Here is a 27212-nt window from a genome sequence, read left to right as displayed (position 1 = left end):
AGTTTTTTAGTCTTGGTCTGTCTTGTGTTTCTGTGATATCATTCTGGAGGAACATTGTATCATTTCTTAATGCATGCATTACTAAATGACAATAAACGAGGACTGTGTGTCCTCATAATCTAATCTAATCTAAATATAGATTCTCAGTCTACCAAGCCAACCTGCCCTTTGTTCATTCATACCTTCCTTTGTTTAGTTGTAAAGTTAACTGAATCACTTTCAGACTTAATGTAAAATTCCATCATATTATGATCACTCTTTCCTTGGGAATGTTTTTCAACAAGGTTATTAATCTCATTGCATAACACTAGATCTAAAATTGTCTGCTCCCCAGAAGGTTTCTCAACACTGTGATCCAGAAATCCATCCCATTTACACTTCAGTAATCCTAAACTGTTAGGCACAAAAGACCAAATAAGGCCACATTTCATAGTGTATGCAAGATTGCAACCTGTGTTAAGTGCCTGGAATGGCAAAGTCTTCCATCCATTTCCAGGTGTAAGCATGACAGTGCTCAGTTGTCAAAACGCAGCAGTGAAAGATGGTTTCAGAAACAGAACCTTGAGGAAGAAGGAGCACAGATTCTGGGTGCAGCTACTCTCTAAGTGCCTGCTGTATCAAAAAGACCAAGTACTGTGGGGGTCCAGAGGAAAGGACCCCGAGCAACAGTGTGCCAGTCCAAACTCTGTCCAACAGAGAGCTTTTGCATTGCGAGGGAAACTTTCTAACAGGGAAACGCCAAGAGGGAGACTGCAAGACAGAGCTCATGTAGACAAAACTGAACTGAATTTGTGCAACATTAACATCCCTGTAACCTGGAAGGTAAACCTCAAAGTGTTATGGTTATGTGGAGCTTAAGGCGTACAAAATTGTGGAAAATTAATGTTGCTTTTCTTTAACAGTAAGTTTGCAAATGTCATTGAGCATATTTGCTTCTTCGGGGAAGGTTTAAATTACAAAAACATAAGCTTTTAAAAAATAAACTATAGTATCTTGACTGTTTGGAAGTAGCTGCTGCCCATCCACAGTGGAAGGATGTACTTATTTATCTTTCAGAGAGGACCCAGGAATAAAGGGTTGACACTCACCACTGACAATCAGGACTTTGCTTCCTCTCAGCCCTGGCCTGGGGATCTGAACAGGCTGAACCCTCAGCCCAGTAATCCTCACCCAGAAGCAGACCCCACCCGACTGCCAGCTACCCCCTGATTTAATACATTTTTGTCCAAAGCATTCATCACTCTCCTGTTTCCTGCTGAAACAATGCACAAGTGAAGCAAAACACAAATGGCGGGAGGAGCTCAGCAGGTCAAGGAGCAAACGTAGACAGAAATGGACAGTCATTCGTCCAGTTTAGATTAGATTAGGTTATGAGGACACGCAGTCCTCTTTTATTGTCATTTAGTACTGCATGCATTAAGAAATGATACAAGTTTCTCCAGAATGATATCACAGAAACACAAGACAAACCGACTGAAAAACTGACAAAAACCACATTATTATAACATATAGTTACAACAGTGCAAAGCAATACCGTAACTTGATAAAGAACAGACCATGGGCACGGTAAAAAGTCTCAAAGTCTCTCGAAAGTCCCATCATCTCATGCAGGCGGCAAACCTCCAGCGTCGCAAACTTGCTGATGCAGTATTCTGGAAGCATCTGATCACAGTCCAACTCAGAGTCCGTCCGAAAACTCCGAGCCTCCGACCAGCTCTCCGACACCAAGCACCGAGCATCATCTCTGCCAAGCGCTTCGACCCCAGCCCCGGCAACAGGCAATAGGCAAAGCCGAGGATTTGGGGCCTTCCCCTCCAGAGATTCTCGATCGCACAGTAGCAGCGGCAACGAAGCAGGCATTTTAGAAGTTACTCCAGATGTTCCTCCGTGCTTCTCACGGCTGTCTCCATCAAATCAGGATTGTGCACGGCATCCTAGTTAACACGTTGCCTCTATACCTGCTACCAGGCTGTCAGAGTTCCTCTGGTGATTTAGTTTTTCCTCCAGGCTCCTGTGTCTGCAGTTCCTAGTCAAACATTTGAGAGTCTGTTACACGGGACAAACCTCTCAGTGTCAGTGACAGCTGGATCCTAGACTGACTACAGCTCCACCTTCATTATTATAGCTCCAAGCAACCTCTTCTCCAAACCTCTAGGCCTGGGACTGAACACCTCCCTTTCTAACTGGATCCTTGGCTTCATGACCAGCAGTTAGTAAAGACAGGCAACAACACATCTACCCCAATTATCCTCAACACCGATGCCCAGAAGGCTGCCTCATCAGCCCCCTACTTCACTGCCACAGGCTGTTTCCGAGATCATAATACAGAATATAGTGCAGAGCTGGTATAGAATCGACAATCACCTGCAAAATCATAACTTAGGTCAGGTTACATGCATCACCCACCCAACGGGGGGAAGCAACATTAAGGTCACATTCCTGGTCATCAGGTAGTATTTGCTGTTGCAGACAGACTCTGAGAGAGTTTGCTTCACAGCAGCTGTGGTAGTGTTCACCCACCCTCAGCTCCTAGCACAGTCAAACACAAGACTTGCTTAGGTGAAGATAGAAATGGACTATGTGCCAGTGCAAATGCAAGTCATGTCAGGAAGTGACAAAGTGATGTAAGCACATGTTAGTTTGCAGCCAAGTAGACATCCACTTCTGACTGTTCAGGTGTCTCCAGATGTTGTTATAGTAGGAATTAGCCAGCAGACAGGCTCATGGATCATTTCCAGAAATGCAATTGTCATCTTTTCTGAAACAAACTGATGATTCCAGAAATTAAACAATGCATGCTCAAAGCAACCTCTGTATCAATCACTCTCAGGATAACGTTAACCTCAACCAACAAAGCTTTTGGAACAACACAAGAAAAATTGGGCCAGATTAATCAAGAGCGCCCATCTGGAATTTGTTATTCTGGAACTAGGAAGATGACAGAGTACCCCCCCCCCCACATTAGAATTCAACAGCAAAGTCCCAAAAGTGCCTCAGATCCTTCATGAACTCATAGACTAAGCACACAATCCCCTTATGACTTAACTCTATCATCCCCACAAGCTAACCTGAAATCTCAGCACATATACAGTATATATATATATATATATATATACACAGAGTGTGAGTGTGAGAGAGAGAGAGAGAGAGAGAGAGAGGAGAGAGACAGACAGAGAGAAGGGGGGGAAGAGAGAAACAGACAGACAGACAGAGAAAACAAAGTGTCAGAAAGGAAGTTTTAGAGAGCCAGTACTGACCATACTGTTCAATGTGGCCAGTATTTCTTTACTGATGACCTTAGGTCAGTGGAATTATCTTCAAGCCTTGCCTCCATTTCCCTTTCTGAGAAAGAAACACAATCTCTCCCTTTCATATTTTGAATTTCATTTTCTCTCCCAACCTGGAACTGGTGCGCAATGGTTGGATTAGAAGTTTTTGGAATTTAATAAATTGACTAAAAGAGTAAATTAGTTTGGAAATCAAAGAATAGCCAATTCTAAAGAACTTATCAATAATGGCAGCAGTTTTACCTGTCAAACATTTCTCCTCTGTGCATGCATTACAGATGCAATTTCATGCAGCAGTTTTCTTCGCTGGGTTGATTGGCACAGTTGTAAGGTAGTAAATCTAAATAGGTTTTGTGCCTTGCATTTTAGAATCTGCCTGTTTTAAAAATCAAGCTCCATCTCTTTCTACACCATTGAGAAGGCAACTCAAAAGCTATAATAAGGATTCCAACAATACTGCTTATCTTACTGGAGGTTTCATTACATGACTCCAGACAAACACATCTTCCTTCCCATCTCAGAGGTTTTCAAATTTACTATAAAACAAAAGTCACATGACGCTTAAAGGCGTACTTGTCTGGGGCATCCATGGGTCAGAGTTGACTAAGGATATCGTATCCTAGCTGTCTAGATACACAAGCCTGGGCAGTACGATATGGAGAGCAAGTTGTTGCCTCTGTAGCAAGCTCCCCCTCTCCACACATCTGATGAACCCAAAGGAATGGTATAGACCGATACAGTTTGGCACCAGCAGCGTGGCCAGGAGTTGCCATTCAGCGTTGAACCCAGTGCAGGATTGCCTTAGGGACTCCAGCTCCAGATTTACTCCCAAAACCTTCCCCATGAGTGGGTAAAGCCGCAAAGCAGGAGGTTAGAGGTCAGTTTTCCTTCTCCTTGGCGAGCTGCCAGCCATGGCTGATGATCCCCATTTGCCCAAAGCAATTGTTTTCAAGCAACTCATCTTTGCCCCTTCTCCTGTCAGTAGAAACAGTTCTGCAAGGCTTCGTAGCTAAGCCACACGTGAAGGCCAGGAGCTGGACTTGGTTGTCAGAGGCTATTTAAGGTGCACACCACTGGGAGCATTTAACAGGTAGTGGGAGCTTGTCCCCATTACCACCCCCGGCTATAACACCCTTAAGGAACCACTATTACTAGCTTTTATTAAATGTTGCTGATGTTCCAGCTGGTGGTCAGTTACAGCAGATTCCTAGAGACTTCCTTCAGTCCCCAAAAATGTGAGGACAATGCACTGCCAGCTCCAGCTCCTGTGAAACAATGGGCACCTATCTCCTTGTCATGGTCCGGTCCGTGAAGTCCGTATTCCGGTTCACGGTCCGCTTCATCGACCCTTGCTCCAGGTTTTCCTATCTACCCTGTTTCTGTTCTTGTTGAGCTGTCTTGTTGGGGATGGGAACCAGAGTGCCAGAGCTGACAATGTGGCTGGGGTGAAAATAAATGATGTTAAAAGTTCAAGCAAATCCGCTGATAGAAAGGTTGTGAGTGGTGGCAAAAATCTTCTGAGGTGTATATATTTCAATGCTAGAAGTATTGCGGGGAAGGCGGATGAGTTGAAGGCGTGGATTGACACGTGGAATTATGACGTTATAGTAATTAGTGAAACTTGGCTACAGGAGGGGCAGGACTGGCAGCTTAATATTCCAGGGTTCCAATGTTTCAGATGTGATCGAGGCAGAGGAATGAAAGGTGGGGGAGTAGCATTGCTTGTTAGGGAAAATATTACAGCAGTGCTCAGGCAGGACAGATTAGAGGGCTTGTCTACTGAGTCCTTATGGGTGGAGCTGAGAAACAGGAAAGGTATGGCCACATTAGTGGGATTGTATTACAGACCACCCAATAGTCAACAAGACTTGGAAGAGCAAATCTGCAGAGAGATAGCAGGCAACTGCAGGAAACATAAAGTTGTGGTGGTAGGGGATTTTAATTTTCCATACATTGATTGGGACTCCCATACTGTTAGGGGTCTAGATGGTTTAGAGTTTGTAAAATGTGTTCAGGAAAGTTTTCTAAATCAACATATAGAGGGACCAACTAGAGGGGATGCAATATTGGATCTCCTGTTAGGAAACGAGTTAGGACAAGTGACGGAAGTCTGTGTAGGGGAGCACTTTGGTTCCAGTGATCATAACAGCATTAGTTTCAATTTGATCATGGACAAGGATAGATCTGGTCCTAGGGTTGAGGTTCTGAACTGGAAGAAGGCCAAATTTGAAGAAATGAGAAAGGATCTAAAAAGCGTGGATTGGGACAGGTTGTTCTTTGGCAAAGATGTGATTGGTAGGTGGGAAGCCTTCAAAGGGGAAATTTTGAGAGTGCAGAGTTTGTATGTTCCTGTCAGGATTAAAGGCAAATTGAATAGGAATAAGGAACCTTGGTTCTCAAGGGATATTGCAACTCTGATAAAGAAGAAGAGGGAGTTGTATGAAATGTATAGGAAACAGGGAGTAAATCAGGTGCTTGAGAAGTATAAGAAGTGCATGAAAATACTTAAGAAAGTAATCAGGAGGGCTAAAAGAAAACATGAGGTTGCCTTGGCAGTCAAATTGAAGGATAATCCAAAGAGCTTTTACAGGTACATTAACAGCAAAAGGATTGTAAGGGATAAAATTGGTCCTCTTGAAGATCAGAGTGGTCGGCTATGTGCGGAACCAAAGGAAATGGGGGAGATCTTAAATAGGTTTTTTGCGTCTGTATTTACTAAGGAAACTGGCATGAAGTCTATGGAATTGAGGGAATCAAGTAGTGAGATCATGGAAACTGTACAGATTGAAAAGGAGGATGTGCTTGCTGTCTTGAGGAAAATTAAAGTGGATAAATCCCCGGGACCTGACAGAGTGTTCCCTCGGACCTTGAAGGAGACTAGTGTTGAAATTGCGGGAGCCCTGGCAGAAATATTTAAAATGTCGCTGTCTACGGGTGAGGTGCCGGAGGATTGGAGAGTGGCTCATGTTGTTCCGTTGTTTAAAAAAGGATCGAAAAGTAATCCGGGAAATTATAGGCCGGTGAGTTTAACGTCGGTAGTAGGTAAGTTATTGGAGGGAGTACTAAGAGACAGAATCTACAAGCATTTGGATAGACAGGGACTTACTAGGGAGAGTCAACATGGCTTTGTGCGTGGTAGGTCATGTTTGACCAATCTATTGGAGTTTTTCGAGGAGGTTACCAGGAAAGTGGATGAAGGGAAGGCAGTGGATATTGTCTACATGGATTTCAGTAAGGCCTTTGACAAGGTCCCGCATGGGAGGTTAGTTAGGAAAATTCAGTTGCTAGGTATACATGGAGAGGTGGTAAATTGGATTAGATATTGGCTCAATGGAAGAAGCCAAAGAGTGGTAGTAGAGAATTGCTTCTCTGAGTGGAGGCCTGTGACTAGTGGTGTGCCACAGGGATCAGTGCTGGGTCCATTGTTATTTGTCATCTATATCAATGATCTGGATGATAATGTGGTAAATTGGATCAGCAAGTTTGCTGATGATACAAAGATTGGAGGTGTAGTAGACAGTGAGGAAGGTTTTCAGAGCCTGCAGAGGGACTTGGACCAGCTGGAAAAATGGACTGAAAAATGGCAGATGGAGTTTAATACAGACAAGTGTGAGGTATTGCACATTGGAAGGACAAACCAAGGTAGAACGTACAGGGTTAATGGTAAGGCACTGAGGAGTGCAGTAGAACAGAGGGATCTGGGAATACAGATACAAAATTCCCTAAAAGTGGCGTCACAAGTAGATAGGGTCGTAAAGAGAGCTTTTGGTACATTGGCCTTTATTAATCAAAGTAGTGAGTATAAGAGCTGGAATGTTATGATGAGGTTGTATAAGGCATTGGTGAGGCCGAATCTGGAGTATTGTGTTCAGTTTTGGTCACCAAATTACAGGAAGGATATAAATAAGGTTGAAAGAGTGCAGAGAAGGTTTACAAGGATGTTGCCAGGACTTGAGAAACTCAGTTACAGAGAAAGATTGAATAGGTTAGGACTTTATTCCCTGGAGCGTAGAAGAATGAGGGGAGATTTGATAGAGGTATATAAAATTATGATGGGTATACATAGAGTGAATGCAAGCAGGCTTTTTCCACTGAGGCAAGGGGAGAAAAAAAACCAGAGGACATGGGTTAAGGGTGAGGGGGGAAAAGTTTAAAGGGAACATTAGGGGGGGCTTCTTCACACAGAGAGTGGTGGGAGTGTGGAATGAGCTGCCAGATGAGGTGGTAAATGTGGGTTCTTTTTTAACATTTAAGAATAAATTGGACAGATACATGGATGGGAGGTGTATGGAGGGATATGGTCCGTGTGCAGGTCAGTGGGACTAAGCAGAAAATGGTTCGGCACAGCCAAGAAGGGCCAAAAGGCCTGTTTCTGTGCTGTAGTTTCTATGGTTTCTAATTGAGGCAGCTGATGCTTGTTGGGGCTGGCTGCATAAATACCTTCAGAGACCCAGGTGTGGCTGCTGGATTGTTCTTGTCCTTACTCCTTGTATCCCTTCCTCTGCCTTCTGTTTCCTCGCCTGAAGCCCTACCTTGTCTCTCCGGTAACTCTCGCCTCGCCTGAAGTTCTTGTCTCGCCTTGCTTTGCCAGAAGCCTTGCCTTATCTTGCCGGTAACTCTTGCCTCACCTGAAGTTCTCATCTCGCCTTGCATTGCCTGAAACCTTGCCTTGTCTTGCTGGTAACTCTTGCCTCGTCTCACCTGCAGTCTTGTCCTGGAGCCACCCTGTACCTAGCTCCCTTCCTATCCCTTGTCTCCGCCCAGATAAGCCAGGCCATCTTGCTGTTACCTGGGGTTGGTTCTGTCCCTTCCTGTCCCTTGACTCCATTGGGTAAGCCAGGTCGTATTGCCGTTACCTACGGTTGGTTCTGTCCCTTCCTGTCCCTTGCCTCTGTCGGGTGGTGATCCGCGCCCTGCCCAGGAGGAGCCTGCCTAGCCTCAAGTATGAAGACTCCAGCCTCCTGCCTAGCCTCTAGCCTCTAGCCTGAAGACTCCAGCTTCCTGCCTAGCCTCTAGCCTGAAGACTCCAGCCTCCTGCCTAGCCTCTAGCCTGAAGACTCCAGCCTCCTGCCTAGCCTCTAGCCTCTAGCCTGAAGACTCCAGCTTCCTGCCTAGCCTCTAGCCTGAAGACTCCAGCCTCCTGCCTAGCCTCTAGCCTGAAGACTCCAGCCTCCTGCCTAGCCTCTAGCCTGAAGACTCCAGCCTCCTGCCTAGTCTCTAGCCTCTAGCCTGAAGACTCCAGCCTCCTGCCTCCTGCCAAGTCTCATCTCTAGCCCCTAGCCTCAAGCCTGAAGACTCCAGCCTCCTCCATCCTGCCAAGCTTCGCCTCTAGCCTCAAGCCTGAAGACTCCAGCCTCCTGCCTCCTGTGAAGCCTCACCTCTAGCCTCAAGCCTGAAGACTCCAGCCTCATCCTGCCTGCTTGCCAAGCCTCTTCCTTGCCTAGTTCTGGGGCCCGAGCCAGAGGCAAGACCCAGGTATTGGGTCCTTGTCCAGTCTCTGGCTCGGAGTCCATCCTGCCTCCTGCCAAGCCTCGCCTCTAGCCTCAAGCCTCAAGCCTGAAGACTCCAGCCTCCTGCCTCCTGCCAAGCCTCATCTCTAGCCCCTAGCCTCAAGACTGAAGACTCCAGCCTCCTGCTTCCTGCCAAGCCTTGCCTCTAGCCTCAAGCCTGAAGACTCCAGCCTTGTCCTGCCTGCCTGCCAAGCCTTGTCCTTGCTTAGTTCTGGGGCCCGAGCCAGAGGCAACATCCAGGTACTGGGTCCTTGTCCAGTCTCTGGCTCGGAGTCCAAGCCCGGGCTCCTAACTCTCTTGTCCAGTCCTGTTCCAGGTTCCTGGTTTTCCTGTCCATGTCCTTGCCATCGCCCTGTATCCTAGTCCTGTCCCTAGTACTTCAGTGTCTGTGTCTTGCACTTGGCTCCATTCCTAGCCACCACCTTATGACACTCCTTTTCCTGGACAATATGCTTTAAACCCCCATTCTCCCATGGTCTCCCATCGTATAACTAGGGGAAGCAGTAGAGTTACCCACAATGTCCATAGCAACATCCATCTCTCAATCAGCATCGCTGAATCTGGCACAGCAAGATCCCAGAAAATGTATGGGATCTTGCTGTGCCAAGATGAGCAACTGAGTCTGCTTCACCACAAAGGTGACTACACTTTTAAAGTACTACTGTAGAGTTATTTGGGATAGCCTGACGTGGAACAAAGCACAGGACCAAAAGAGGGACTTCCAAACAGTAAAGTACATGGTGACAGGTTGAGTCTACCAGTGACAGGGGAGTCACAGGAGCCTGTCAGAACTCCTTTTCACACCATGCCATTTCCAGAATGGTCCACGGTCCAGTCTCAGATGGTTCAGTTTAATAACAGTGAATGTATACAGTTTACAACCTGAAATTCCTACTCTTCACAGACATCCATGAAACAAGAAACCCCAAAGAATGAATGATAGTAACATCAGAACCCCAAAGCCTCCCTCCCCCTTCACACACGCAGAAACAGAAGCAGAAGCATTGGCCCTCCCTCTCCCCTCCCCCCACTTGCACCAGCAAATCACCCCCCCCACACGCGCGCGCGCGCGCGCACACACACACACACACACACACACACACACACACAGAACCACACACACCCACGCGCGCGCGCACACACACACCCACACAAACAGAAACACACACACACACCCACGCACACACACACACACACACACACACACACACACACAGCCACACGCACCCACGCGCGCGCGCACACACACACCCACACAAACAGAAACACACGCACACACCCACGCACACACACACACACACAGCCACACACACAACCATGCAAGCAATAGCAAAAGCCCCCAAAGGAACCTTGATCTGGAGTCTAAGAAAAGCTACAGTCCATCACCCAGCACTTCGGTGTCTCAGACGGGCTCTCTCTCACGAGCAAGGGCGATAGAGACCACTCCGTGCAACATCGAGAGGGGGAGACCAGCAGCTCGCTGTTGCACTGTTACAATTTTCTGTGTCACTTCTCCAAGGCCTCTCTCAAGAGAGGAGGATCACTCGAGTACAGGGGCCTTATTCCGAGAGCAGTGCCCACCCACCTGCTGCCCCGATGATTCAGCCTTCCCACAACAGTGGTCAGATACACAGTCACACTAATCATTGCTGGTAGGGTATGACCATGGGGCAATCGGTTTACCCATATTCCATCAATATTAGACAGGCTTGTGGAAAAGTTACAGAAAACAAATAAAACTGTAGCTGCTGGAATCTGAAACAAAAACTAAAATGTTGGAAGGCTCAGCCAATCAAGCAGCTGTGAAAAGAGAAACCAGTTAATGTTGCATTAACTCCTTTTTCTTCTAACAGTTGCTAACTGGTTGATCGGATTCATTAAAAAAAGGACTCAGACACGAGGAATCAAAGGTTATGGGAAAGGGGAGGAAAATGGATTTGAGAAATGTCTTATCATCAATGATCCAATTGGATGGCAACACAAACTTGAGGGGCTGAATGGCCTGTCCATTCCTATTACTTATGGTCTTACACATGACGGAGAATGAGGAGTACGAGAACTGAGTCACCTCTTGCCATTCCCTCCCTTGCTGACTGGTAACGCTACAAAGAGCTGAAGCATACAACAGAATCTAACTGAGGGTCTATCGCTTCTGTTGTACGTAGTCTCCCTAAACACCAGTGATTTGTGGTTTGCTCTTGTCTGCATCATTACAAAAATTAGAAGAATATTATGGACTTCACCAATGCAATGTTAATCTTTCTGCTATGATTTCACACTTTCCTCATAAACATTGAACTAAAGCATTCGCTCCGAATTTCCTTGACAGATAAATTTGTTTCTGCTGCTTTTCTTTCAAACCTTTTCATCACTTAAAATAACTATGTAAGTCACCTTTCTAAGCCACTGCCAATAGAATGAAGTAGTTATAAATCCCATGTGTTCATTTCCAATTTACTCAAAGTTAATTTTGTGCTCCAGTCAGAAAATGTGGATTTTCCTCCAGACCTCGTCAACAGCCTGGAAGCTGATCTTGAGGACCAACATTAGGTAAAGCAATGTCTAATGTACGTAAATTTACCCACCAAGGCATTCCTGGATATTCCAGATGCATCGCAACTTCATATGGCAACTGCTTTACCCAATGGCAGGGAGCTGGTCTATCATAAAAACCAGCCTCTCCCCCATGCAGTCTGTCTACACCTCCAATTGCATTGGGAAAGCAGGCAACATAACCAAAGGCCCTTCCCACCCTGTACTTCCTCCCTTCTCTCCACTTCCATCAGACACAAGGCATAAAAGCTCGAAACCATGCAGCACCATCTCAAGGACAGCTCCACTCGCTGTTATAATTCTATTGAAGAGACCTCTTGTATGATGAAGGTGAACTGGTGAAATCACAGTCTGCCTCTTCATGATTATCTGCACATTATCTCCCTGCACTACACTTCCATTACATTTTGCATTCTGTTATTACTTTTTTCCTTTGTACTACCTCAATGCATTTATATTCTGAAATGATATATGATGTTGTGGCCATTACAGAGATTGGATGGTGTAGGGGCAGGAATGGCTACATCAAGTGCCAGGCTTTAGATGTTTCAGAAAGGAGAGGGAGGGAGTCCAAAGAGGTGGGGGTATGGCACTGTTGATCAGAGATAGTGTCACAGCTGCAGAAAAGGAGGAAGTCATGGAGGGGTTGTCTACAGAGTCTCTGTGGGTGGAAGTTAGGAATAGGAAGAGATTAATAACTCTACTGGGTGTTTTTTATAGACCACCCAATGGTAACAGGGACATTGAGGAGCAGATAGGGAGACAGATTCTGGAAAGGAGCAATAATAACAGGGTTGTTGTAGTGGGAAATTAGTTTCCCAAATATTGATTGGCATCTCCCTAGAGCAAGGGGTTTAGATGGGGTGGAGTTTGTTAGGTGTGTTCAAGAAGGTTTCTTGACACAATATGTAGATAAGCCTACAAGAGGAGAGGCTGTATTTGATCTGGTATTGGGAAATGAACCTGGTCAGATGACAGATCTCTCAGTGGGAGAGCATTTTGGAGAGAGTGATCACAATTCTATCTCCTTTACCATAGCATTGGAGAGAGATAGGAACAGACAAGTTAGGGTAACGTTTAACTGGATTAAGGGGAAATATGAGGCTAACAGGCAGGAACTTGGAAGCATAAATTGGAAACAGATGTTCTAAGGGAAACGTACAGAAGCAATGTGGCAAATGTTCAGGGTGTAGTCCCACGCAAACGCACTACTAAAGAAACACACGGAGGCAGAGAAAGCTGAACTCAGAATGCCTTTATTGATTCAGAATGACGCACTTAAATCTCCCCTCCCATGGGCCCCTGTGACTTGTGGGGCAGATGTGACATCAGACTGTCCCCGGAAGGTCCGCCCTGAGCAGATAGTTCCAAGCGCGCTACCGCATGTCTGCCCGCGGCTCCCGATGGCAGTTCAAGTCTCGCCTGTGCGGGCCACCACCACCCCCCCCAGAAACGTCCATCGGGGGAGTGGAGGCCCCCAGTCTGTGTGGCTTGTGGCTTGGCTGGGTGGCCGGCCTGGCCGGCGCGGTGCGGGTACCCTCACTGGTTGCTCAATGTCCAAGTGCGCTAGTTTAAGGTGGTCCACTGTAAAAGTCTCTTCCCGGCCACCCACATCCATGACACATGTGGTTCCGTTGTGCCAGATCACCTTGAAGGGCCCTTCGTACGGCCGCCATAGAGGTGACCTGTGCATGCCCCTGCGAATAAAAACATACTCACAGTCTCGGAGGTCTTTAGGGGTGAAGGATGGCGTGGGACCATGCCTGGAGGTCGGGACCGGTGCCAGGGTCCCTACCTTGTCCCGCAGCCTCGTTAGTACCGCTGCTGGAGTTCCTTCTGAGCCTCGGGCCTCAGGAACGAACTCGCCTGGGAACGTCAGGGGAGCATCGTAGACCAATTCCGCCGAGGTGTCCAGGTCCTCCTTGGGGGCTGTGCGGGTGCCCAGTAGGACCCAGGGAAGCTCATCTGTCCAGTTGGGGCCCCTGAGGTGCACCATCAGGGCCGACTTGAAATGCCGATGGAATTGCTCTACCAAACCGTTGGACTGGGGATGGTACGCTGCGGTGTGATGCAGCTGGGTGCCCAGGAGCTGTGCCAGTGCTGTCCACAAACCAGGCATGAACTGGGCCCCTCTGTCAGAGGTGATGTCTGTTGGGAGGCCGAACCTGGCGATCCAGTTTGCAATGAGTGTCCTGACGCAGGACTCAGTGGACATGTCTGCGAGCAGTACGGCTTCTGGCCATCTGGAGAACCTGTCTACCATGGTAAAGATATACCTGGCACCCCGGGAGAGCTTTCACGTGCCGCTGGACTTTGGCGGTCTGGCAGTGTACGCAGGTCCTGGCCCAGTGTCTGACCTGTTTGCGCAAACCGTGCCAGACAAATCTGTCCGCTACCAGCTTGATGGATGCCTGGATGGACGGGTGGGCCAGGTCGTGCAGCGTGTCAGACACCCGGCGTCTCCAGGCTGCTGGTACCACGGGTCGGGGTTTGCTGGTAGACACGTCGTACAGGAGTCGATCCACTGCCGGGCCGATGGAGACGTCCTCCAACTGGAGCCCCGAAATGGCGGTGTAGTAGGCTGGGATCTCGGTGTCCGACTGTTGTGCTTCCGCCAGTGCTGCGTAGTCTATTCCTGAGGACGATATGCCTACTGAGTGGAGACAGGGGCGAGACAGTGTGTTGGCGATGACGTTGTTCTTCCCCGCGATGTGGCGGACGTCCGTGGTGAATTCTGAAATAAAGGACAGGTGCTCTGCTGCCGAGCCAACCGTGGGTCCGATACCTTGGCCAGTGCGAAGGTGAGGGGCTTGTGGTCTGTATACACAGTGAACTCCCTTCCCTCAAGGAAGTACTGGAAATGCCGGACAGCCAGGTAGAGCGCTAGCAACTCTCTGTCGAAAGCACTGTACTTCACCTCTGGTGGTCGTAGGTGCCGGCTAAAGAAAGCGAGTGATTGCCACTGGTCCTCGATGAGCTGCTCCAGGACTCGACCGACTGCCATGTCGGAAGTGTCGACTGTGAGTGCCGTGGGTACATCGACTCTCAGATGCACTAGGAGGGCTGTCTTTGCCAGCGCCTCCGTGGACTCCGCGTCCCATGCCACTTCTTTGGCCTTGCTGGCCATCAGGCTGAACAAGGGTCTCATGATGCATGTCACCACCAGCACGAACCGATGATAAAAGTTGACCATCCCTACGAACTCCTGCAGGCCCTTGACCGTGCTGGGCTTGGGGAATTAGTGGATGGCGTGGACCTTGTCCGGTAGGGGAACTGCGCCATGTCAGTTGACTCTGTGGCCCAAGAAGTCAATCTACGTCAGCCAGAACTGGCACTTCGCCAGATTGATTTCCAGTCTCTGGTCGCTCAGGCATTGGCGGAACTGGTGCAAATGTGCCACATGCTCTTGGTGCGAACTGCTGGCCACCAGGATATCGTCCAAGTAAATGAAAACGAAATCCAGGCCACGTCCCACCAAGTCCATGAGCCTTTGGAAAGTTTGGGCTGCGTTCTTGAGACCGAAAGGCATCCTCAGGAATTTGAACAAGCCGAACGAGGTGATGAGGGCTGTCTTGGGCACGTCGTCGGGGTGCACTGGGATCTGATGGTATCCCTTGACCAGGTCGATTTTCGAGAAGATGGTCGCTCCGTGCAGGTTCGCTGTGAAGTCCTGGATGTGGGGTACCGGGTATCTGTCAACAGTTGTGACGTCATTGACCCTTCTGTAGTCTCAGCAGGGCCTCCATCCTCCTGCGGACTTGGGCACCAGTGCAGCGGGGATGCCCACGGGCTGTCTGAGCAGCATACGATTCCCATCTCTTCCATCTTACGGAACTCCTCCTTAGTGAGGTGGAGCTTGTCGGGTGGGAGCCTGCGAGCTCGGGCGTGCAGCAGCGGTCCTTGCGTGGGGATGTGGTGCTGCACGCTGTGCTTGGGCTCGGCCGTGGAGAACTGCAGGGTGACTATGGAGAGGAATTCTGCCAACACCCTGGCGAATTCGTTACCCGAGAGGGTCACGGAATCCAGATGGAAGGCTGGTAGCTTGGCTTCTCTGAGCTGGAAAGTCTGGAATGTCTCGGCATGGAGCAAATGCCGGCCTTTTAGGTTGACCAGGAGGCAGTTGACTCGTAGGAAATCTGCCCCTAGTAGTAGCTGTGACACCGCTGTCAATGTGAAAGTCTAAGTGAAACGGCTGGACCCGAAATGCAGTGAGATAGTTCGCGGGCTGTACGTCCGAATACTGGTGCCATTTGCCGCGGTGAGTTTGGGGCCTGGGACCACGTTACGAGTGTCCATGTTCGAGGGGAGGAGTACACTGACTTCGGCCCTGGTGTCTACCAGGAAGCGCCGCCCAGAGTGTCGGTCCCAGAGGTACAGGAGGCTGTCTCGGTGGCCAGCCGTCAGAGCCATTAATGACGGCTGGCCCCGGCATTTCCCGGAAAAGCACAGGGTGGACGGCAGCGGCGCGCGCCTGAGCCCCATCTTTGGTGATAGAAACACCACTGTTCTGAACTTTCGTCTTTTTCCCCCATGGCTCTCGACGGCTTCGAGTGTGGGGTCTGGGCTTTGGGGTGTGCGATTGTGGCTAGGCCAATGCAAGCTGCTCCACATTGCTTGCTCTGCCAAAGGACGTCTGCTTTAACGGCGACCCTGTGTGGTAGCACACTGACCACGTAGTAGTACCGCATGGTGTCAGCGGTAAGGTCTCTGATATTGAACTGGGCCTCAGCCTGCTCAAACCAAACATGGGGCTGAGTGACCCAGAAAGTCAGGAGCTTCAGAGAGACCACGCTGTGCGAGTTGCTTGAACTCATGGCTGGTCACTGAGTCGCCGGCTCCAGATGCCGTCTGGAACATCAGGGTCACCAATGTAGTTGCGTGCAAAAATGCTACTAAAGGAACACACGGAGGCAGAGAGAGCTGAACTCAGAATGCCTTTACTGATTCAGAATAGTGTGCTTAAAGCTCCCCTCCCATGGGTCCCTGTGACCAGTGGGGCGGACATGACGTCAGACTGTCCCCAGAAGGTCCGCCCCGAGCAGGTAGTTCCAAACACGCTACCGCGTGTCTGCTCACAACTCCCGATGGCGGTTCGAGTCCCGCGTGTGCGGGCCGCCACAAGGGGATATTTGCGTGGGGTTCTGCATAGGTACGTTCCAATGACACAGGGAAATGATGATAGGTACAGGAACCATGGTGTACAAAGGCTGTTGTAAATCTAATCATAAAGAAAAGAAGAGCTTACCAAAGGTTCAAAACACTAGGCAATGATAGAGATCTAGAAGATTATAAGGCTAGCAGGAAGGAGTTTAAGAATGAAATTAGGAGAGCCAGAAGGGGCCATGAGAAGGACTTGGCAGACATGACTGAAGAAAACCCCAAGGCATTCTACAAGTATGTTAAGAGCAAGAGGATAAGATGTGACAGAATAAGACCAATCAAGTGTGACAGTGGAAAAGTGTGTATGGAACTGGAGGAGATAACAGAGGTACTTAATGAATACTTTGCTTCTGTATTCACTACAAAAAAGGATCTTGGTGATTGTAGGGATGACATACAGTGGACTGAAAAGCTTGAGCATGTAGATATTAAGGAAGACGATGTGCTGGAGCTTTTGGAAAGCATCAAGTTGGATAAGGGACCGGATGAGATGTACCCCAGGCCACTGTGGGAAGCGAGGGAGGAGATTGCTGAGCCTCTGGTGATGATCTTTGCATCATCAATGAGGACAGGAGAGGTCCTGAAGAATTGGAGGGTTGCAGATGTTGTTCCCTTATTCAAGAAAGGGAGTAGAGTTAGCCCAGGAAATTATAGACCAGCGAGTCTTACTTCAGTGGTTGATAAGTTGATGGAGAAGATCCTGAGAGGCAGGATTTATGAACATTTGGAGAGGTACAATATGATTAGGAATAGTCAGCATGGCTTTGTCAAGGGCAGGTCGTGTCTTATGAGCATCATTGAATTTTTTGAGGATGTGACTAAACACATTGATGAAGGTAGAACTGGAGATGTAGTGTATATGGATTTCAGCAAGGCACTTGATAAGGTACCCCATGCAAGGCTTATTGAGAAAGTAAGGAGGCATGGGATCCAAGGGGACATTGCTTTATGGATCCAGAACTGGCTTGCCCACAGAAGGCAAAGAGTGGTTGTAGATGGGTCATATTCTGCATGGAGGTCAGTCACTAGTGGAGTGCCTCAGGGATCTGTTCTGGGACCTCTACTCTTTGTGACTTTTATAAATGACCTGGATGAGGAAGTGGAGGGATGGGTTAGTAAGTTTGCCGATGACACAAAGATTGGGGTGTTGTGGATAATGTGGAGGGCTGTCAGAGGTTACAGCGGTACATTGATAGGATGCAAAACTGAGCTGAGAAGTAGCATATGGAGTTCAACCCAGATAAGTGTGAGGTGGTTCATGTTGGTAGGTCAAATATGATTGCAGAATATAGCATTAATGATAAAATCTTGGCAGTGTGCAGGATCAGAGGGATCTTGGGGTCGGAGTCCATAGGACACTCAACGCTACTGCGCAGGTTGACTCTGTGGTTAGGAAGGCATACGGTGCATTGACCTTCATTAATCATAGGATTGAGTTTAGGAGCCGAGAGGTAATGTTGAAGCTATATAGGACCTTGGTCAGACCCCACTTGGAATACTGTGCTCAGTTCTGGTTGTCTCACTACAGGAAGGATGTGGAAACCATAGAAAGGGTGCAGAGGAGATTTACAAGGATGTTGCTGGATTGGGGAGCATGCCTTATGAGAATAGATTAGTGAACTCGGCCTTTTCTCCTTGGAGCGATGATGGATGAGAGGTGACCTGATAGAGGCGTATAAGATGATGAGAGGCATTGATTGTGTGGATAGTCAGAAGCTTTTTCCCAGGGCTGAAATGGCTAGCATGAGAGGGCACAGTTTTAAAGTGCTTGGAAGAAGGTACAGAGGAGATTCAGGTGTAAGTTGTTTTTACACAGAGAATGGCAAGTGCGTGGAAATGATAGGGTCTTTTAAGAGACTCCTGGATAGATGTATGGTGCTTAGAAAAACATAGGGCTATGGGTAACCCTAGGTAATTTCTAAGGTAAGGACATGTTCAGCACAGCTTTGTGGGCCAAAGCACCTGTATTGTGCTGTAGGTTGTCTATGTTTCTATGTTTCTGTTTCTATCTGTATGGATAAAAAATAAATATTTCACTGTACTGCTGTATATGTTGTTCGGGTATATTCTTAGTTTATGGAATATAGCAAATATTAATTTCAAAAGCAACCTGTCTTCAGATCTGAATGTGGATTGTTGATTGAATTTAAAATGCAGCTCAGAACAATGGTTTCCTGGAGCAGCAGACAGGAGCTGATTGCAGACCAGGAAACATTCCATTGACCTGAGATGTCTGCATATGCATGAATGTAGTTTAGGCACAGTGGAGATTAACACTTATTTTGGGAGTGTTAGTGTGAAGATCTTGGTGTTTGAGAATGATATGTAACTCAAAGGAGGTATTCTGAATGCATTGGGACTATAGAATTGTCCTGCTGTTACCTTTGATCTTTTTGTATATAAAAATGTCACGTGATGTTGCATCAGGCAGTTTCTCTCCAGAATGACTCCAAGTGCTGTCAGATGGTGCGTGCTGAATAAAAACTTTAATTCTACCAGCTGTGTGTCTCTCTGGTGGCTTTCATTGACAGTCACAACACGTGACTGTAATAAGCCGATTGCCAGTTATACATTGCAACATTATACAGCAACTTACCAAGAACAGGAGTCCTCTCAGAGTGCCCAGAGTCATTCACCTGCTCCCCACTGTTCCCATTGTCCATATTCTTGGGAGTTAATTGGAGCACCTTGGGGAAACCCAAAGTCATGTGACTTGTCTGGTTATTGAACCACTGTAAATTGACCTGATTACTGTTCCCCCCATGTAGGTGGGTAGGAGATTCATGGAGAGATGGTGGGCATGTGAGAGGGAACTGGGTTACAGGGAAATAATTAGAGGAAGGAGACAGATGACAATGTTGAGAATTGATTTTGACTTAATGGGCTGAATGGCCACACTCTACATCACATGAAAGTGTGAAATTAACATTTACAACAATAAATGTCATCTTTAACACAGTGAATCTGCTGCAGGTGCTTCAGCAGAGAGTGGTTGAAATGTATTTCAAACAAGGGAAAAGCTCGATCAAAGAGCTCTGTGCTTCGAAAAGAACACAGAAGAGAGAACTCAGAATGATACAGCACAGGAAGATGCCCTTCGGACAATGTGACTGTGATCCCAATCCAAAGTAAACACATCCTTCTGTATCTCTCCATTCCCTAACCGTTGACGTGCCTGTCTAAATGTCTCTTAAGCTTTGCTACTGTTTCAGCTCCACTGCTTCTCCAGGCAGTGTGTTCCAGATACCCAGCAGTCTGTGTGAAAAACAACTTGCCTCATAAATCGATCAACTCTCCCCCTTCTCACCTTAAGTTATGCTCTCTAGTATTTGAAATTTACACCCGGGGGGGAACTATCTGCTGTATGAAGGAGGAAGGAGCTGGAGAGTTAGAGTGACTGAGTTGGGCAACTGAGGTCATTAATGAAAGGCAGGGCAGCTAGTGGAACAATGTAAAGACACCAGAATTGGAAAAGAGCTGTGGTCTGTGCTTCAAGAGAAAGAGAGGGATAAATGGGGGTTGGTGGTAACTAATAGGAGCACAGACCTTTTTATTTTTGTCATATTTCCTTTAATAGAAGTAAATTAATCAGCCATTAAGTCTATTCCAACTCTGAGGTAGTCCTTTTCTCCCCATATTTCCCTGGTAACTTATTCCCACTGACAGCCCTCTGAATCTCCTTTGAGAGAAAGTGCCCCAGCTAGGTCTACCAAACCACATATGTGGCTTCAGCAGGGCACACAACGACAAGCCGGAGCGTCAAAGGGAGAATGCGAAAACTCGACACAAAACAGCCTGTGAGGTCAGGACTGAACTGCAAATTGCTCCTGGTGGTAGAATCTGATGCGCGTCAATGGGAGGGCGGGGAGAATGGACGACAGGGGAGGAATGTCATTGCTTGTGAACCAACGTACACTGAATGGACTTAGTGGCCTCATTTCCATTCATCACGAAATAGAGACTGAAAAAATAGATGCTTTGATTGCTCAAGTAAGTACTGTGGTCAGCAGTGATGACTTGGGCTGAAGGGTCTGGTTACATGCTGTATAACTCAATGACTCGAATGGACTGACCTCAATAATCCAGCTGAATAAAACATCATTGTTTGTGGCTGAAGGCACTGATATGCTCCTTAGCTATTGTACACTTGACTCAACGTGCATTGTTGATCCCATCCTAGGCAGCTCTACAAAGCACCTTGCTGTCAGCTCCCGTCTGTGTACTGCACACAGCGGACGAAAAGAACGGATTCACTCTATCCTTGCCTACCAATGTACCCCTGTCATGTACAGTGTGTGACAGACAATTAGGGATGGTTCACTGCTCAGTGAATCTGTATGGCCTGTGTCCACCCAGTGCGAATTTCCTGACTTTTGAGTGATATACTTAAAATTAGCTCAGAGTTTGTCAGGGGTGTAATAGAAAACGTATCGGCCATGCCTGAACTATGTGATGTGGATTCAAGTCCAGTCTTGGGAATAAAAGAAATGGATTGAAGGTTGAACCTTACTCTCACTGGAGGCAGAAGTGAGGACTTTACTCCCAGATCCAGGCATGGACCCGGGGTTCAGTCCTCCGTCTCCTCCATGGAACAACTTTGCACCTAGAGTAGCCAGTGTGGTGGATATATCACTGGACTAAAATTCACTTTTTGATCCTTCAAATAAGCCTCGAGTGCCATTAGAAGTTCTGACAAAGCTGCATGAATTTGTTAAAAACTAAAAACTGATAAATAAGTCTTCCAGGAAGGGAATCTTGCCTTATCACATGGACCCACACCAATGGAATTAGCTCCCAATTTCCCACATAAGCACTGGAACTATGACAGTTGACGAGCCTGCTGACTGCCGCCATTTTGCGATCAGCCAAAGCCTTTCTGAAGCCATATCCAAAAGGCGAATGGAATGAACACCATTTCCAGTAGGAGGCATCCCAGCCCCATCTCAGCATAAAACAGACTCCTTCCCTGTCTGTCAGATTCAGCCTTGGAAGGAAAATAAAATTTTACAGAGGCTCAAATTCTTTATTTTTATGTGCGAGTTATAGTAAATTACTGCGGTCACTGCCGCAGGCTATCTCTGTGCTCACTGGTTAAAAAGATCTGCAGCCAGACGAATGTTGCCTTGGAGGTGCACACAGCATCGAGAGAAATACAATTCCGACCTTTCACCTCCAATCACATGGATTAGGGTAATGAATCACACAATGGTGAAGGTACGACCGATTAGAGATAAAAGTGGGAAGATGTGCCTGGAGGCTGTGGAGGTGAGCGAGGCCCTCAATGAATACTTCTCTTCAGTATTCACCAATGAGAGGGAACTTGATGACGATGAGGACAATATGAGTGAGGTTGATGTTCTGGAGCATGTTGATATTAAGGGAGAGGAGGTGTTGGAGTTCTTAAAATACATTAGAATGGATAAGTCCCTGGGGCCTGACGGAATATTCCCCAGGCTGCTCCACGAGGCGAGGTAAGAGATTGCTGAGCCTCTGGCTAGGATCTTTATGTCCTCATTGTCCACGAGAATGGTACCAGAGGATTGGAGGGAGGCAAATGTTGTCCCCTTGTTCAAAAAAGGAAGTAGGGATAGTCCAGGTAATTATAGACCAGTGAGCCTTACGTCTGTGGTGGGAAAACTGTTGGAAAAGATTCCTAGAGATAGGACCTATGGGCATTTAGAGAAACGTAGTCTGATCAGAGACAGTCAGCATGGCTTTGTGAAGGCAGATTGTGTCTAACAAGCCTGATAGAGTTCTTTGAGGAGGTGACCAGGCATATAGATGAGGGTAGTGCAGTGGATGATATCTATATGGATTTTAGTAAGGCATTTGACAAGGTTCCACACGGTAGGCTTATTCAGAAAGTCAGAAGGCATGGGATCCAGGGAAGTTTGGCCAGGTGGATTCAGAATTGGCTTGCCTGCAGAAGACTGAGGGTTGTGGTGGAGGGAGTACATTCGGATTGGAGGGTTGTGACTAGTGGTGTCCCACAAGGATCTGTTTTGGGACCTCTACTTTTCGTAATTGTTATTAACGACCTGGATGTGGGGGTAGAAGGGTGGGTTGGCAAGTTTGCAGACAACACAAAGGTTGGTGGTGGTGTGGATAGTGTAGAGCATTGTCGAAGATTGCAGAGAGACATTGATAGGATGCAGAAGTGGGCTGAGAAGTGGCAGATCGAGTTTATCCTGGAGAAGTGAAAAGTGGTACAGACAAACTCCAAGGCAGAGTACAAAGTAAATGGTAGGATACTTGGTAGTGTGGAGGAGCAGGGGGATCTGGGGGTACATGTCCACAGATCCCTGAAAGTTGCCTCACAGGTAGATAGGCTAGTTAAGAAAGCTTATTGGGTGTTAGCCTTCATAAGTCGAGGGATAGGGTTTAAGAGTCGCGAGGTAATGATGCAGCTCTATAAAATGCTGGTTAGGCCGCACTTGGAGTACTGTGTCCAGTTCTGGTCACCTCACTATAGGAAGGATGTGGAAGCATTGGAAGGTACAGAGGAGATTTACCAGGATGCTGCCTGGTTTAGAGAGTATGCATTATGATCAGAGATTAAGGGAGCTAGGGCTTTATTCTTTGGAGAGAAGGAGGATGAGAAGAGACATGATAGAGGTATACTAGATATTAAGAGGAACAGATAGAGTTGGATAGCCAGTGCCTCTTCCCCAGGGCACGACTGCTCAGTACAAGAGGACATGGCTTTAAGGTAAGGCGTGGGAAGTTCAAGGGGATATTAGAGGAAGGTTTTTTACTCAGAGAGTGGTTGGTGCGTGGAATGCACTGCCTGAGTCAGTGGTGGAGGCAGATACACTAGTGAAATTTAAAAGACTACTAGACAAGTATATGGAGGAATTTAAGGTGGGGGGTTATATGGGAGGCAGGGTTTGAGGGTCAGCACAATATTGTGGGCCGAAGGGCCTGTGTGGTGGGCCGAAGGGCCTGTACTGTGCAGTACTATTCTATGTTACAAAACAGAAGGAAGACATTCAGCCTGCTGAATTCCAACTGCTCATGTGCAAACCAATCTGGTCAGCTTTGCTACCTTCCCCCCACACCACCACCTCTCCTTATAGATCTGCAAAGTAATTATTCAATTGCCCCAAAATGAATACTACCCCACCCATGCTCCTCTCTCCAGCACCCTGCCCAAGTGTTGAGTAAAGTTTCATATTGTGTTATTTTAAAGTTCGATCTTCCCCTAAACCCTGACAGGGCAGCAGCACCACCCCCACCCCAGTACTGTCCATCTCACGGTGCAGCACCACCCCAGAACTGTCCATCTCACGGTGCAGTACCCCCTCAGAACTGTCCATCTCATGGTGCAGCACCAGCCCCACCCCAGTACTGTCCATCTCACGGTGCAGCACCCCCTCAGTACTGTCCATCTCACGGTGCAGCACCCCCTCAGTACAGTCCACGGTGCAGCACCCCCTCAGTTCTTGCCAAAGATATGCAGCTACCACCGGCGGGCGTCAGCCGTGCTGCTTTGCAGAGGCTGCCCGGCTTCTATCAGGACCTACTGAGAGTCTGGAACATGGTTGCCTCAGGCCGGGAATCCCTTCCTCTGGCAGAGGGCGGGGTCCTGGCCGACCCTTGCCCTGTCTCAACGAATGTCAGTGCAGCTCAGGTGTGTGAAACGACTCAGGCTGAGCTGCTGGTCGGGCCCAGGCCCCGCAGCCTTACCCGAGAGACGAATCCACACAACTTGAGCCGTCTTTCATCGACACCCACAATCCCATTCAGGGATGCAGGTAGGAGGTACCTTTATGGGCTGCTGCTCCACACCCTCCACTTCCTAGCATTTGTCCACCGTCCCGACACGCCATGGCGGTCGGTCTTTCCACCTGGAGGTGAGGGGGGTCCCCAATGGAAGTCCCTCTGCAAGGGAATCCTTCCCATGCACCTTGGGGATCTCGGCTGGAGGGTGCTGCATAAAGCGGTGCCCTGCAATAAGTTCTTTAGTTTGTACACGGATCTCCCAGCCGCGTGTCACTTCTGCGGACTGGAGGAGACCGTGTACCATATGTACGTGGAGTGTGTGAGGCTGCAGCCCCTTTTGGCGTATTTGCGTGGGCTGCTTCTCGCCTTTTGGTTGCATTTCAGTCCCACCCTATTCATATATGGTCATCCAGTAAGGAGGGGGGCACAGAGGGATGAGGATGTCCTTGTCAACTTGCTCCTGGGGCTGGCGAAAATTGCCATCCATGGCTCCTGGAAAAGGGTGGCAGGAGGTTCTCCCCGGGCGGACTGCCTGGCTATGTTTAGGGGGTATGTTCGTGCCCGGGTGAATATTGAAAAGGAATACGCACAGTCCACGGCGACCGTCGAGATGTTCCGGGACCGTTGGGCTCCGCGGGGTGTAAATGCCATCATTGATGAGGATGGCAATATATCGGTTTAACATGTGTTGTCTGTTTGTAGTGTAGTAAATGTGTTAGTCACTGGGTTTGTAAATATTGTATAGCACCGACATTTGTAATAAAGAATTTTGTAAAAAAAAAAAAAAAAAATCAGTACAGTCCATCTCACGGTGCAGCCCCACCCCAGTACTGTCCATCTCACGGTGAGCACCACCCCAGTACAGTCCATCTCACGGTGCAGCCCCACCCCAGTACTGTCCATCTCACGGTGAGCACCACCCCAGTACTGTCCATCTCACGGTGCAGCACCACCCCAGTACTGTCCATCTCACGGTGCAGCACCCCCTCAGTACAGTCCATCTCACGGTGCAACACTCCATCAGCACTGCCACACTGACTTGCTGCAGTCCCTCAGTACTGTCCCTCTGACAGTGTGACGCTCTCTCAGTGCTGTCCCTCTGACAGTGTGACACTCTCTCAGTGCTGTCCCTCTGACCGTGTGACACTCTCTCAGTGCTGTCCCTCTGACCGTGTGACACTCTCTCAGTACTGTCCCTCTGACCGTGTGACACTCCCTCAGTGCTGTCCCTCTGACAGTGTGACACTCCCTCAGTGCTGTCTCTCTGACAGTGTGACACTCCCTCAGTACTGTCCCTCTGACAGTGTGACACTCTCTCAGTACTGTCCCTCTGACAGTGTAACACTCCCTCAGAACTCTCCCTCTGACAGTGTGACACTTTCTCAGTGCTGCCCCTGTCAAATTCTTCCTCATAAGCTAACCGTTTCACCCAGGCTGTTGGTCCAGTAAAGCACGTCTGAACTGTTTCATTGTGTTAGCGTCCCTCCATTAGCAGGGAGTCTGATATAACACACATTGCTGTGCACGTAGTAACACCGGTGTCCTACGTATTCACCTGAGTGCTCAGCTGATCATCAAATGGTCTGGTCGGATCTAGGACTACAATCAAACCTCCACGCAGATTGAATGCTGCCAAACCACCCAAAAAGCTGAACACCACACCACCAAATTGAAACATCGTGAGTGTGCTGATGCCCTGAAATCCTCTATGGAAACCGCTCTAAGCAGACTGGTTGAGAATCCACCAGACGATGTTACTGAGCACTGGAATGCCTTCAAAGAAACGGTCTACAGTGCTGCCTGGGACACCTCGGGGAAAGCCAAGCACAAGCATCGGGACTGGTTCGATGAGAGCAACCAATCCGTGCAAGAGCTTCTGAGAGCTACGGCAGCTGCACACCAGGCTCTTCTTCAACACCCAAACTCAAGTTCCAAAAAACGTGCCTTTTTGAGTGCAAAATCAACTTTGCAGAGGCAGCTCAGAGTGATGAAAGACCAGTGGTGGGCCAACAAGGCCAAGGAGCTGCAAGCCTTTGCTGACTGTAATGACTCAATAAGCTTCTATGAACAATCAAGGTTGTGTATGGTCCATCAAAACAAGGCACCTCACAACTCCTGAGCAAGGGCAGTACATCCATCTTCACTGAGAAATCAGAGCACGGGAAAAGGTGGCAAGAACACTTCCACAAGCTGCTGAACAGACCAGGAACCATCACTGATGAAGTACTGGGCAGAGTACATACTGTTCGAGCTAGATATTCACCCTACTCTTCACGAGGTCACCAAAGACATCAAACAGCTAAAACCCAACAAAGCAGCAGGGCCTGACTGTGTCGCAGCCGAGATCTACAAGTATGGTGGTCACACACTGACATCGTGCCTGCACCGGCTGTTCGCAAAGTTGTGGGGAGCTGCAGAACTACCAGAAGTCTTCAAAGACGCATCAATCGTGACCATCTACAAGAACAAGGGAGACAGGAGAGACTGCAACAATTACCATGGCATCTCTGTTCCGTCAGTTGAGGGAAAATGCCTCGCAAAGATCATCCTTAGATGCTTGGCCTCCAACATCAGTGACAACATCCTTCCAGAAAGCCAGTGTGGTTTTCGAACAGGCGGTAGTACAATGGATATGATTTTTACACTGAGGCAGCTCCAAGAGAAATGTGTTGAGCAGCAGAGAAGTCTCGATGTCACATTTGTTTATCTAAACAAAGCATTTGACACTGTTGGTAGAGATGGCCTGTGGAAGCTCCAACCAAAATACGGTTGCCCCCCACTCCTAACCAACATCATCCATCAGTTCCACGAAGGCATGGAAGGCCGCATCAACATGTGTGGTGAGTTGTCAGACCCATTTTCCATCAGCAACGGCGTGAAACAGGGTTGTCTTCTGCCTCCTACTCTGTTTGGACTATTCTTCACTGCTGTTCTTTAGGATGCCTCATCTGACCTGAAGTCAGGGGTCTTCCTGCAAACG

Source organism: Mobula birostris, chromosome 9 (assembly GCF_030028105.1).
Source record: "Mobula birostris isolate sMobBir1 chromosome 9, sMobBir1.hap1, whole genome shotgun sequence".
Classification (NCBI taxonomy): Eukaryota; Metazoa; Chordata; class Chondrichthyes; order Myliobatiformes; family Myliobatidae; genus Mobula; species Mobula birostris.
The sequence above is the reverse complement of the archived record's forward strand: the minus strand, read 5'-3'. Positions refer to the sequence as shown.